Below are 13,272 nucleotides of genomic sequence, written 5' to 3'. Positions count from 1 at the left end.
CTTGAACACAGGGTGGGGAACATCACACACCAGGGCCTGTCTTGGGGTGGGGGGAGGGGGGAGGCATAGAATTAGGAGATATAACTAATGTAAATGACAAGTTAATGGGTGTAGCACACCAACATGGCACATGTATATATATATGTAACAAACCTGTATGTTGTGCACATGTACCCTAGAACTTAAAGTATAATAAAAATAAATAAATAAACAAATAAAAGAGAAACAGCATAAAAGTTCAGAAAATTTGCAGCCTGACAGTTAAGTAGAAAAGAAAAACCCCTTTTTTTGAGGAGAAATTCAAGCCGGCTGCAGAAATTTGCATAAAGAGCAAGGAGACTGATGTTAATCCCCAAGACCCTGGGGAAAATGTCTCCAGGCCATGTCAGAGAACTTCAAGGCAGCCCCTCCCATCACAGGCCCAGAGGCCCAAGAGGAAAAAGTGGTTTTGTGGGCTGGGCCCAGGGTTCCCATGCAGTGTGCAGCCTAGGAACTTGGTGCCCAGCCACTCCAGCCATGGCTGAAAGGGGCCAATGCAGAGCTCGAGCTGTGGCTTTAGAAGGTGGAAGCCCCAAGTCTTGGCAGCTTCCATGAGGTATTGAGCCTGTGGCTACACAGAAGTCAAGAAGTGAGGTTTGGGAACCTCTGCCTAGATTTCAGAAGATGTATGGAAACGCCTGGATGCTCAGGCAAAAGTTTGCTGCAGGAGGGGCATTGTGGAGAACCTCTGCTAGGACAGTGCAGAAGGGAAATGTGGGATCGGAGCCACCACACAGAGTCCCTACTGGGGGACTGCCTAGTGGAGTTCCCATACAGGTGCACTTGATAATTATTTATTAAACTACGCACATAGATTGTGATGTTTTCTTTCTGTATGTTGCTTACTGCCATAAGCAGAGAAAAAATAGTGCTAAGGGAAGTAACACTGCATTAAACAGTCAAGTATTTTATAACCAGAAGGATAACCAAAATTATTTTCTCCATTTATAGCAGATCTCTTTGAGAGTAGTAATATCAGTTTATTGATAATAATAGTTTTATTTTCATATTCTCATAGATTAAACATCATAGGAGTGATGCTTACATAATTGGGATATTAATTTCGATGTTTTGGTAAGTATTTTATATTTGGGTGGTAAGTTTTCATTCACAGTTTGTGACTTTGTGCTGGAATCCCATGCACTTGGTACATTTTCTCAGGAGAGATTTGTCACCTCCCCATCCACTTATTCTCAGAGGTGGAGGACCAAGAACTGGAGAAAAAGAAATGACCAAAAAAAAATCTAAAAAGATGTGCCTTCAATGTAATACATGAATTTGACCAGGTGAGGGCAGTGCCGTTTTAAGCTGTTTGCTGGGATGCAAGTGGAGGCAGCTAGTGATCTCATGCCTTTTGAGTTTCTCCTCTTCTCTACCGTTAGCTGCTGGGATTGAAAGGGCCATTTGTGCCAATTAAAATGGAAGCAGTGTTGGCAATCCTTCTGATGGGCTGCATCTCCTTTGCCTGTTTGGCACTTCCATCCTAACGCCAACCTTGCCAGCTGCTTTCCCCAGCAACTCTTTTCTTCCTGTTTCTTCTCCTCAGGCCCAACTAAGACCACTGATGTGCTACACAAAGCACGGGGCCCTGACAGACAGAGAGATAGCAGGCTGGAGTGTGCAGCCCTTTGGGGCCTTATTGTTGTGAATAAAGCCAGAGGCATTTTCCTAAAAAGTCAACCTCCATCCCAGGATGAGTTTCCCCTGCTTTTGTTTCTAGCCTTGTACTCCCCCAGGGTGGCTTGAGTGAAGGCTCCACACTGGTTTATGGCATTAATAGGGTCAAGTAGGACGAATGTTGGGATTATTTATTTCATCAATTGATGAAATGAAATAAAAACTATTCTCTGGGGCCAGGCTCAGTGGTTCATGCCTGTCTGGGAGGCCAAGGCGGGCAGATCGCTTGAGCTCAGGAGTTCAAGACCAGCCTGGCCAACACGGCAAAACCGTGTCTCTATGAAAAATACAAAAAAAATTAGACAGTTGTGGTGCCACATGCCTGTAGTCCCAGCCACTTGTGGGGCTGAGGTGGGAGGATCGCTTGAGCCTGGAAGGTAGAGCCTGGCGGTGAGCCGAGATCACCACTGCACTCTAGACTGGATGACAAAGTGAGACCCTGTCTCTAAAACACACACACACACACACACACACACACACACACACACAACTATTACTGGTTCTGGGAGCCACCCCTCTGCCTAGAGATAAATAGCATTTCCCATGATAAGTACCACTCCATTCCCTGATTCCATTATTTAGAAATCCAGCAACTGTAAGGACTTACTTAAGGTTGAGTGAGAAGCAGAAGTCAAGGAACCACTTATGTTGAAACTTTACTTTACTACTTAAGTAAAGGGTCATCTCAGATTCTCATTAGGGATTTTTCATCTTTTCCAACTACATTTTTTTTTTTTGAGACAGGGTCCCACCCTCTCACCCAGGCTGGAGTGCAGTGACATGCTCATAGCTCACTCCAGCCTCAAACTCTTGGGCTCAAGCCATCCTCCTACCTCAGCCTTCCAAAGTGCTGGAATTCCAGGTGTGAGGCAGCACACCCAGCCTTTTTCATCCCTTTAGACTACATTTTCTTTATTGCTAATTCTATGATGCCATTAGAAGAAATTTGAGGGAAAAAATAATTTTGTCCATAATTCTAGGACCCAAACACCTCAACTGATTTTTTTTCTCCATGGTTCCTGCTCTAAGATCATAGAAGTACGGAATATTGGAACTAGAAGAACTCTTGGAGAAATTTAACAGGCCAACTCATGGTCAGTGTGCAAGTGAGGAATCTAAGATCTGGAGGGGCAATGTCATGTCAAGGCCACCAGATAGTTCAAGGCTGCACCTCCTCAGTCTCCATTTTGTTCTTCAGCAGGGCAGAAACCACTCTATCTCCTCATACGCCGGCCTCATGTGGATTGATATCAAAGTTGGTGCAGCTTCTTCCCAACCTCTTGACTAGTTCTAAGCACTATAATATATCCCATTTTCTGTCAGTTACAGCTAGAGCCAGATTAGGCCATGAGAGCATCTTTGGTGAAGAAGAAGCTGTTGCCTTTACTCCATCCAGAGGACCTGTGGTGTGCTGGGGTCACCCAGGATGGCTGTCTCTGGCTATTGTGCAGTTCTGTACAGGCACAACAGATGGCAGAGTAAGGTAGGACAAGCGCTAGACGAGGAATCAAAAGACCTGGCTCTCTCCTAACCTACTGAAAATCACTTCCCCTTACAGAACCTCCATTTCTCCATCTGTGAAAACAGAAAGGTGGCCTGAAACAGTGCTTCTCAACCTGAGGTCCATGAACTTTCTGAAATTGTGTGCAGAGTTGTGGGAGGTGGTGTTTGCAGTCTCCTAGGGAGAGGGTATAGAGCTTTCATCCCATTCTCAAAGAGTTCCTGTTATGGACTGAACTGTGTTTCCCCAAAATTCATGTCTAAATATTAACCTCCGATGTGACTCTATTTGGAGACAGGGCCCTTAGGGAGGTAACTAAGGTTAAATGCGGGTGAGGCTTAATCCAATAGGACTGGTGCCCTTAGAAGAAGAAGAGACACCAGAGTGCTATCTCTCTCTCTCTCTGTCTCTCTGTCTCTCTATCTCTCTCCCCACCACCCCTTTAAGGACATAGTGAGAAGGTGACTGTCTTCAAGCCAGAAAGAAGACCCTCACCAGGAACCTAATTGCTGGCACCTTGATCTTGGACTTCTAGCCTCCAGAATTGTGAGAAAAATTTCCTTCGTTCAAGCCACCCAGCCTGTGGTATTTTATTATGGCAGCCTGAGCTGACTAATACGGGTCCTATAACCCAGAAAAGGTTCAGGGTCACTAGATCCACTGGTCCCCAGATACCAAGCTTGGGCATTCATGTTCTGCAGCAATGTGTCTCTAGATATTTTGTAGACTTCTTAAGTTTTGAACCTTTCATACACATATTTTACATAATTGTGATTATAGCATATATACAAATCTATTCTACGTTTTTTCTGCTCAGAATTGGGCAGCATATTTATTATTGCAACATACTGTGTTTTCTATTAGTTGCATAGCACAAGTTTGGATCTATATAAACCCATATCAGTTTAAGTCCTGATTCTACAACCTACTTATTACCTCTGTGACCTTGAGCAAGTTATAACGTATCTGTGCCTTGTATGTAAAATGGGGATAAGGGCTGGGTGCAGTGGCTCACGCCTGTTATCCCAGCACTTTAGGAGGCTGAGGCGAGAGGATCACCTGAGGTCGGATGTTCAAGACCAGCCTGGCCAACATGGTGAAACTCCGTCTCTACTAAAAATACAAAAATTAGCCAGGTGTGGTGGCACACGTCTGTAATCTCAGCTACTCAGGAGGCTGAGGCACGAGAATCACTTGAACTCAGGAAGCAGAGGTTGCAGTGAGCTGAGATCACGCCACTGCACTCCAGCCTGGGCGACAGAGCAAGACTGCATCTCAAAAAATAAAAATAAAAATAAAAATAAAATAGGAATAAGATTAGTATCTGTATTAGTCCATTCTCACATGGCTATAAAGAACTGCAAGACTGGATAATTTATAAAGAAAAGATGCTTAGCTGACTCACAGTTCTGCATGGCTGGGGAAGCCTCAGGAAACTTACAATTATGGTGAAAGGGGAAGAGGCATGTCTTACATGGTGGCAGGTGAGAAAGAGCAAGTGTGTGAAGGAGGAACTGTCAGACACATAAAACCATCAGATCTCGTGAGAACTCACTCACTACCATGAGAACAGCATGGGGGAAACCGCCCACATGATCCAATCACCTCCCACCAGGCTTTGTCCTTGACACATGGGGATTATGGGGATTACAATTCTTTTTTTTTTTTTTTTCTTTTTTTGAGACGGAGTCTTGCTTTGTCGCCCAGGCTGGAGTGCAGTGGCGCGATCTCGGCTCACTGCAAGCTCCACCTCCCGGGTTCACGCCATTCTCCTGCCTCAGCCTCCCGAGTAGCTGGGACTACAGGCGCCCACTACCACGCCCGGCTAATTTTTTGTATTTTTAGTAGAGACGGGGTTTCACCGTGTTAGCCAGGATGGTCTCAATCTCCTGACCTCGTGATCCGCCCGCCTCGGCCTCCCAAAGTGCTGGGATTACAGGCGTGAGCCACTGCGCCCGGCCTGGGATTACAATTCAAGATGAGATTTGGGTGGGGACACAGAGCCAAACCCTATCAGTATCTATCTCATGTGGCCATGATGATTATCAAATGACATAATGTATGTAGAGGACCAGGGATATATTAAAGTTTCAACAGATATTAGTAGGTCTTATCATTGTTGAATACTGAAGTTGTTACCAGGTTTTTTGCTTTTATAAATTATACTGCTGTGATCAAATTTCTTTGTACATAGAGAATTTTTTTTTCTTTTAAACAATTTCCTGAGGCTAAATTCCCTAGAGTAGTGTAACTGGGTCAATAGTTAGATTATTTTTTCTTATAATTTGGAGAACTTTTATTTTGTTTTTACTGAAATATCTCATTTATATTTACTTAACTGTAGATCTCTTCTGTGCATACATTTTTTAAATGTATTAGTCCACATAAGCAAAATAAATCAGTGAATTTATTTCTAGAAGTTCTTTATATTTAGCGTAGAACTCTTCTGAATCCTTTTTTACATTAGCGTTGTCTGCGTTGCTGGATCTGCACCCTATGCTATCCTTTGGTGGTACATCATTTATTGAAAGACTGTTTCACTGTTGGTTCCAGGATTTCCTTCCAAGCTGCTGAGATCCCATCTGCACCCTTTCAATGAAGATGCTTTCTTGATCTTTTAAGGGGATTTCATGCACAGGCAATGACAACCTGATCACTAAAATATCAAATGGCCAACCGTCATCACTGACTGTCAGAAGCATTCTGATTTCAGAGACATAATTTTTTTAAAAAGTGTATACTAGGATCAATGAAGTATGCTAACTCACCACTATTGTGAATCCCACCTTCTTCAGATAGAACATTTTTAAATAAGTTTTATTGTATATATTTGAGGTTTACAACATGATGTTATGGGATATATATAGATAATAAGATGGTTACTATAGTGAAGCAAATGAACGTTATCACTTCACACAGTTACTTTTTTGTGACAAGAGCAGCTAAAAATCTACTTATTTAATAAAAATCCCTAATATATACAATTTTATTAACTCTAGTCCTCATGTTGTACCTTAGGCCTCTAGACTTGTTCATCTTATGTAACTGCTACTTTAAAATCTTTTGCCTACATTCCCCCATTTCCTCCCTTTCTCCCTACCCTACCCCTGGTAACTACTATTGTATTCTCTCTACATATATATTTGACCTTTTTTAAGATTCTACATGTAAGTGAGCTCATGCTATATTTTTATTTCTGTGTCTGGTTGACTTCACTTAGTATAATATACTCCAGGTCTATCCATGATGTGGCAAATGGCAGGATCTCCTTTTTTAAGGCTGAACAATATTCGTGTGTGTGTGTGTGTGTTTGTGTGTGTGTGTGTGTGTGAAAATAGATAAAGAAAATCAACTTAGGTTGTTTCCATATCTTGGCTATTGTGAATAATGCTGCAATGGACATGGGAGTGAAGATATCTTTATGAGGTAGTGATTTCATTTCCTTTGGGAAGGAGGTGAAAGATCTCTAGAAGAAGAACTACAAAACACTGCTGAAAGAAATCAAAGATGACAAAAACAAATGGAAATACATCCCACGCTCATGGATTGGAAGAATCGAGGCTGGGTGCAGTGGCTCACGCTTGTAATCCCAGCACTTTGGGAGGCCAAGGCAGGTGGATTTCTTGAGCCCTGGAGTTCGAGACCAGCCTAGGCAACATGGTGAAACCCTGTCTCTACAAAAAATACAAAAATTAGCTGAGTGTGGTCGCATGTGCCTGTGATCCCAGCTATTCAGGAGACTGAGGTGGGAGGATCGCTTAAGCCCAGGAGGCAGAGGTTGCAGTGAGCCAAGATCGCACCATTGCATTCCAGCCTGAGCTACAGAGTGAGACTCTGTCTCAAAAAAAAAAAAAAAAAAAGAATCGATATTATGAAAGTGACCATACTGACTGTCCAAAGCAATCTACAAATTCAATGCAACTCCTATCAAAATACCAAAATCATTTTTCAGAAAATTAGAAAAAGAGGCCAGGTGCAGTAGCTTATGCCTGTAATCCCAGCATTTTGGAAGGCTGAGGCAGGAGAGTCCCTTGAGCCCAGGAGTTCAAGACCAGCCTGGGCAACAAAACAAGACTCCATCGCTACAAAAAATTTAAAAATTAGCTGGGCATGGTAGCATACGCCTGGTGTCCCAGCTACTCAGGAGGCTGAGGTGGGAAGCTGGCTTGAGCCCAGAAGGTTGAGGCTACAGTGAACCATGGGCATACCACTGCACCCCAGTTTGGGTAACAGAGTGAGACCCTGTCTCAAAAAAAAAAAAAAAAAAAAAAGAAAGAAAGAAAAAGAAAAGAAAAAAAACTCCTGAAATTTATATGGAGCCAAAAAAGAGCCTGAATAGACAAAGCAATTCTAAGCAAAAATAATAAATCTGGAGGCATCACATTACCTGAATTCAAATAATATTACAAGGCTATAGTAACCAAAACGGCATGGTACTGGTATAAAACTAGATACATAGACCAATGGAACAAAATAGAGAACCCAGAAATAAAGCCAAATATTTACATACAACCAGTGGATCTTCAACAAAGCATACAAGAACATAAACTGGGGAAAGGATACCCTATTCAATAAATGGTGCTGGGAAAACTGGATAGCCAGCCACTTGTACAAGAATGAAACTGGACCCCTATTTCTCACCATACACAAAAGTCAACTCGAGATGAATTAAAGACATAAATCTAAGACCTGACACCATAAAAATTCTAGAAGAAAACCACCAGGCATGGTGGCTCACGCCTGTAATCCCAGCACTTTGGGAGGCTGATGTGAGCGGATCATCTGAGGTTGGGAGTTTGAGACCACCCTGACCAACATGGAGAAACCCCACCTCTACTAAAAATACAAAATTAGCCGTGTGTGGTGGCATATGCCTTTATTCCCAGCTACTCGGGAGGCTGAGGCAGGAGAACGGCTTGAACCCGGGAGGCGGAGTTTGCGGTGAGCCGGGGATTGCGCCGTTGCACTCCAGCCTGGGCAACAAGAGCGAAACTCCATCTCAAAAAAAAAAAAAAAAAAAAAAAAAAATTCTATAAGAAAACCTAGGAAAAACTCTTCTGGACATAGGCTTTGGCAAAGAATTTATGACTAAGACCTCAAAAGTAAGTGCAACAGAAGCAAAAATAAATAAATGAGACCTAATTAAACAAAAAAACTTGTACCCCTCCCCCTCCCCCTCCCCCTCCCCCTCTCCCTCTCCATCTCCCTCCTCCCTCTCCCACACCCCTTTGCACGGTCTCCCTCTGATGCCGAGCCAAGGCTGGACTGTACTGCCGCCATCTCGACTCACTGCAACCTCCCTGCCTGATTCTCCTGCCTCAGCCTGCCGAGTGCCTGGGATTGCAGGCGCGTGCCACCATGCCTGACCGGTTTTTGTATTTTTTGGTGGAGACAGGGTTTCGCCGTGCTGGCCGGGCTGGTCTCCAGCTCCTGACTGCGAGTGATCTGCCAGCCTCGCCTCCCGAGATGCCGGGATTGCAGAGGGAGGCTTGCTCACTCAGTGCTCAATGTTGCCCAGGCTGGAGTGCAGTGGCCTGATCTCCGCTCGCTACAAACTCCACCTCCCAGCCCCCTGCCTTGGCCTCCCAAAGTGCCGAGATTGCAGCCTCTACCCGGCCGCCACCCCATCTAAGAAGTGAGGAGCGTCTCTGCCCGACCGCCCATCATCTGGGATGTGAGGAGCCCCTCTGCCCGGCCGCCCAGTCTGGGAAGTGAAGAGCACCTCTTTCCGGCCGTCATCCCATCTAGGAAGTGAGGAGCGTCTCTGCCCGGCCGTCCATCGTCTGGAATGTGGGGAGCGCCTCTGCCCGGCCGCGACCCCGTCTGGGAACTGAGGAGTGTCTCTGCCCCGCTGCCACCCCGTCTGGGAGGTGAGGAGCGTCTCTGACCGGCCGCCCCGTCTGAGAAGTGAGGAGGCCCTCCGCCCGGCAGCCGCCCCGTCTGGGAGGTGGGGGGGCGCCTCTACCCAGGCGCCCCGTCTGGGAAGTGAGAAGCCCCTCTGCCCGGCCGGCACCCCGTCTGGGAGGTGTACCCAACAGCTCATTGAGAACGGGCCATGATGACGATGGCGGTTTTGTCTAATAGAAAGGGGGGAAGTGTGGGGAAAAGAAAGAGAGATCGGATTGTTACTGTGTCTGTGTGGAAAGAAGTAGACATAGGAGACTCCATTTTGTTCTGTACTAAGAAAAATTCTTCTGCTTTGGGATGCTGTTAATCTATGGCCTTGCCCCCAACCCCGTGCTCTCTGAAACATGTGCTGTGTCCACTGAGGGTTAAATGGATTAAGGGCGGTGCAAGATGTGCTTTGTTAAACAGATGCTTGAAGGCAGCATGCTCCTTAAGAGTCATCACCACTCCCTAATCTCAAGTACCCAGGGACACAAACACTGCAGAAGGCGGCAGGGCCCTCTGCCTAGGAAAACCAGAGAACTTTGTTCACTTGTTTATCTGCTGACCTTCCCTCCACTATTGTCCTATGACCCTGCCAAATCCCCCTCTCCGAGAACACCCAAGAATGATCAATAAATACTAAAAAAATAAAAATAAAAATAAAAAATAAAAAAACTTGTGCTACAGCAAAAGAAATCAGAATAAACAGACAACCCTCAGAATGGGAGAAAATATTTGCAAACTATACATCCGACAAAGGACTAATATCCAGACATCTGCAAGGAACTCAAATAAATCAGCAAGAAAAAAAAAAACAAATAACCAAATCAAAAAGTGGGCAAATGACATGAATAGATGTTTCTCAAATGAAGATATACAAATGGCCAAGAAACATATGAAAAAATGTTCAGCATCACTAATCATCAGGGAAATGCAAGTTAAAACCACAATAAGATACTACCTAACTCCAGCCAGAATTGCCATTTTTTTCTTTTTTTTGTTTGTTTGTTTGTTTGTTTTGAGATGGAGCTTCACTCTTGTCTCCCAGGCTGGAGTGCAGTGGCACAGTCTCAGCTCACTGCAACCTCCACCTCCCGGGTTCAAGTAATTCTCCTGTCTCAGCCTCCCAATAGCTAGAATTACAGGCGCTCGCCACCATGCCCAGCTAACTTTTGTATTTTTAGTAGAGACGGGGTTTCACCATGTTGGCCAGGCTGGTCTCGAACTCCTGACCTCAGGTGATCCACCTGCCTCAGCCTCCCAGAGCGCTAGGATTACAGGCATAAGCCACCACACCTGGCCCAGAATTGCCATTATTTAAAAACCGAAAAACAAAGGATCGACAAATTACAGCCCACAGGCCAAATCAAACCCACCACCTGTTTCTGGACAGCTTGCAAGCCAGGCATGGTGGAGTGCGCCTGTAATCCCATAGATGTTGGCATGGATGTGATGAAAAGGGAACATTTATACATCGCTGGTAGGAATGTAAAATAGTACAATTTCTATGGAAAACAGTATGGAGATTTCTCAAAGAACTAAAAGAATCTACCATTCAATCCAGCAATCCCACTACTGGGTATCTACCCAGAGGAAAAGAAGTCATTATATCAAAAAAGACACCTGCACACATATGTTTATCACAGCACAATTCACAATTGGAAGGATATGGAACCAACCTAAGTGCCCATCAACCAATGAGTGGATAAAGATAATGTGGCATACACCGTGGAATACTCAGCCATAAAAAACGAACACAATAATATCTTTTGCAGTAACTTGGATGGAGCTGGAGGCCATTAAGTGAAAGCTAAGCTATAGGTACACAAAAGCGTACAGAGTGGTATAAGGGACATTGGAGACTCGGAAAGGGGGATGGTGAGAGGGGTGAGGGATAAAAATATGCATATTGGGTACAATGTACACTACTCGGGTAATGGGTGCACCAAAATCTCAGACTTCACCACTATATAATTCATTCATGTTACCAAAAACCATTTGTGCCCCTAAAGCTATTGAAATTTTTTTAAAAAGAAGTCACAAGGGAAATTAGAAGATACGTTGAAGCAAACGAAAATAAAAACACAACATACCAAAACTTATGGGATGCAGTGAAAGCAGTACCAACATAAAAGTTTATAGCTGTAAATGTGTACATTAAAGAAAGATCTCAAATAAACAGCCTAACTTTACACCTCATAAAACTAGAAAAAGGAGAACAAACTAAACCTAAAGCTATCAAAAGGAAGGAGATATTAAAGATTAGAGCAGAGATAAATGAAATAGAAAAACAATAGAAAAAATCAATAAAACTGAGTTTGTTTTTTGAAAAGATCCACAAAATTGACAAATGCTTAGCTAGATTAAGAAAAAAAGAGGAAAGATTCTAACTAAAATCAGAAATGAAAGAGGAAGCCGGGGAGCAGTGGCTCACACCTGCAATTCCAGCACTTTGGGAGGCCAAGGCGGGCGGATCACGAGCCCAGGAGTTCAAGACCAGCCTGGCCAACATGGTGAAACCCCATCTCTACTAAAAATACAAAGATTAGCTGGGCGTGGTGGCGGGTGCCTGTAATCCCAGCTACTCGGGAGGCTGAGGAGAGAGAATCCAGGAGGCGGAGGCTGCAATGAGCCAAGATCATGCCACTGCACTCCAGCCTGGGTAACAGAGACTTTGTATCAAAAAAAAAAAAAAAACAAGAGAAGAGAAAGAAGAGAAGAGAAGAAAAGAAAGAGACATTATAACAAATGTCACAGAAATAAGAGGGTTTTTTTTTGTTTGTTTTTGTTTTTTTTTTTTTGAGATGGAGTCTAGCTTTGTCACCAGGCTGGAGTGCAGTGGTGCAATCGCTGCTCACTGCAACCTACGCCTCCCGGGTTCAAGCTGTTCTCCTGCCTCAGCCTTCTGAGTAGCTGGGATTACAGGCATGCGCCGCCACGCCCAACTGATTTTTGTATTTTTAGTAGAGATGGGATTTCACCATGTTGGCCAGGATGGTCTCGATCTCCTGACCTCATGATCCACCCACCTCGGCCTCCCAAAGTGCTGGGATTACAGGCGTGAGCCACTGTGCCCGGCCGAAATAAGAGGATTTTAAGAGAATATTATGAACAATTGTATGCCAACAAATTAGATAACCAAGAAGAAATTGGTAAATTCCCAGAAATACACAGTCCACCAAAACTGAATCATGAAGAAACAGAAAATCTGAACAGACCGATAGTAGGGAGATTGAATCAATAATCAAAAACCTCCTAAAGGGCCTGATGCAGTGGCTTACACCTGTAATCCCAGCAGTTTGGGAGGCCGAGGCTGGTGGATCCCTTGAGCTCAGGAGTTCGAAACCAGACTGGCCAACATGGTGAAACCCCGTCTTATTAGATGGGAGCACAGAGTGGAGATAGGGAGACCAGTGAATTCTCCCTATCTCCACTCTGGAAAAAAGGAAGTCTTCTTGCCTGTGACAGTTGTCCAGGCAAGAGATGCTGGGGGCTTGGACCACAACAGACTATGGACTGGAGGAGAGGTGAAGTTTTCAAGAGACATTTAGGAAGTAACACCACCAATAGTTTAGAGAGAAGGAAGAAGGCAGACGTGACAGATTTTAGACCTGAGTGACTGAGAGAATTATGGCACCACTAGCAAAAATAGGGAATTCAGGAAAAGGAAGTGATTTGCGGAGAGAGAAATTTTTGCCTCGAACATATTAAATTTGAGGTGAGTGTAGGAGAGCAAGTATAGCTGCCCTATAGGCAATTAGAAGCACAGGTCAGGAATTCTAGAAACAGGTGAGAAGGTACCAATTGGGGAGTTTTCTCTTTAGAGGTGGTGATCGAAACTAGGGGTCAACAAGCCAGGTGCAGTGGCTCATGCCTGTAATCCCAGCACTTTGGGAGGCTGAGGTGGGCGGATCACAAGGTCAGGAGTTCGAGACCAGCCTGACCAACATGGTGAAACCACCCCCCCCTCTACTAAAAATACAAAAATTAGTCAGACGTGGTGGCACGAGCCTGTAATCCCAGCTACTCAGGAGGCTGAGGCAGGAGAATCACTTGAACCTGGGAGGTGGAGATTGCAGTGAGCCGAGATCATGCCACTGCACTCCAGCCTGGGCAACAGACTGAGACTCCATCTCAAAAGAAATAAATAAAATAAAATAAATAAA

This window comes from Gorilla gorilla, chromosome X (assembly GCF_029281585.2).
Source record: "Gorilla gorilla gorilla isolate KB3781 chromosome X, NHGRI_mGorGor1-v2.1_pri, whole genome shotgun sequence".
In the NCBI taxonomy this organism is placed as follows: Eukaryota; Metazoa; Chordata; class Mammalia; order Primates; family Hominidae; genus Gorilla; species Gorilla gorilla.
The sequence above is the reverse complement of the archived record's forward strand: the minus strand, read 5'-3'. Positions refer to the sequence as shown.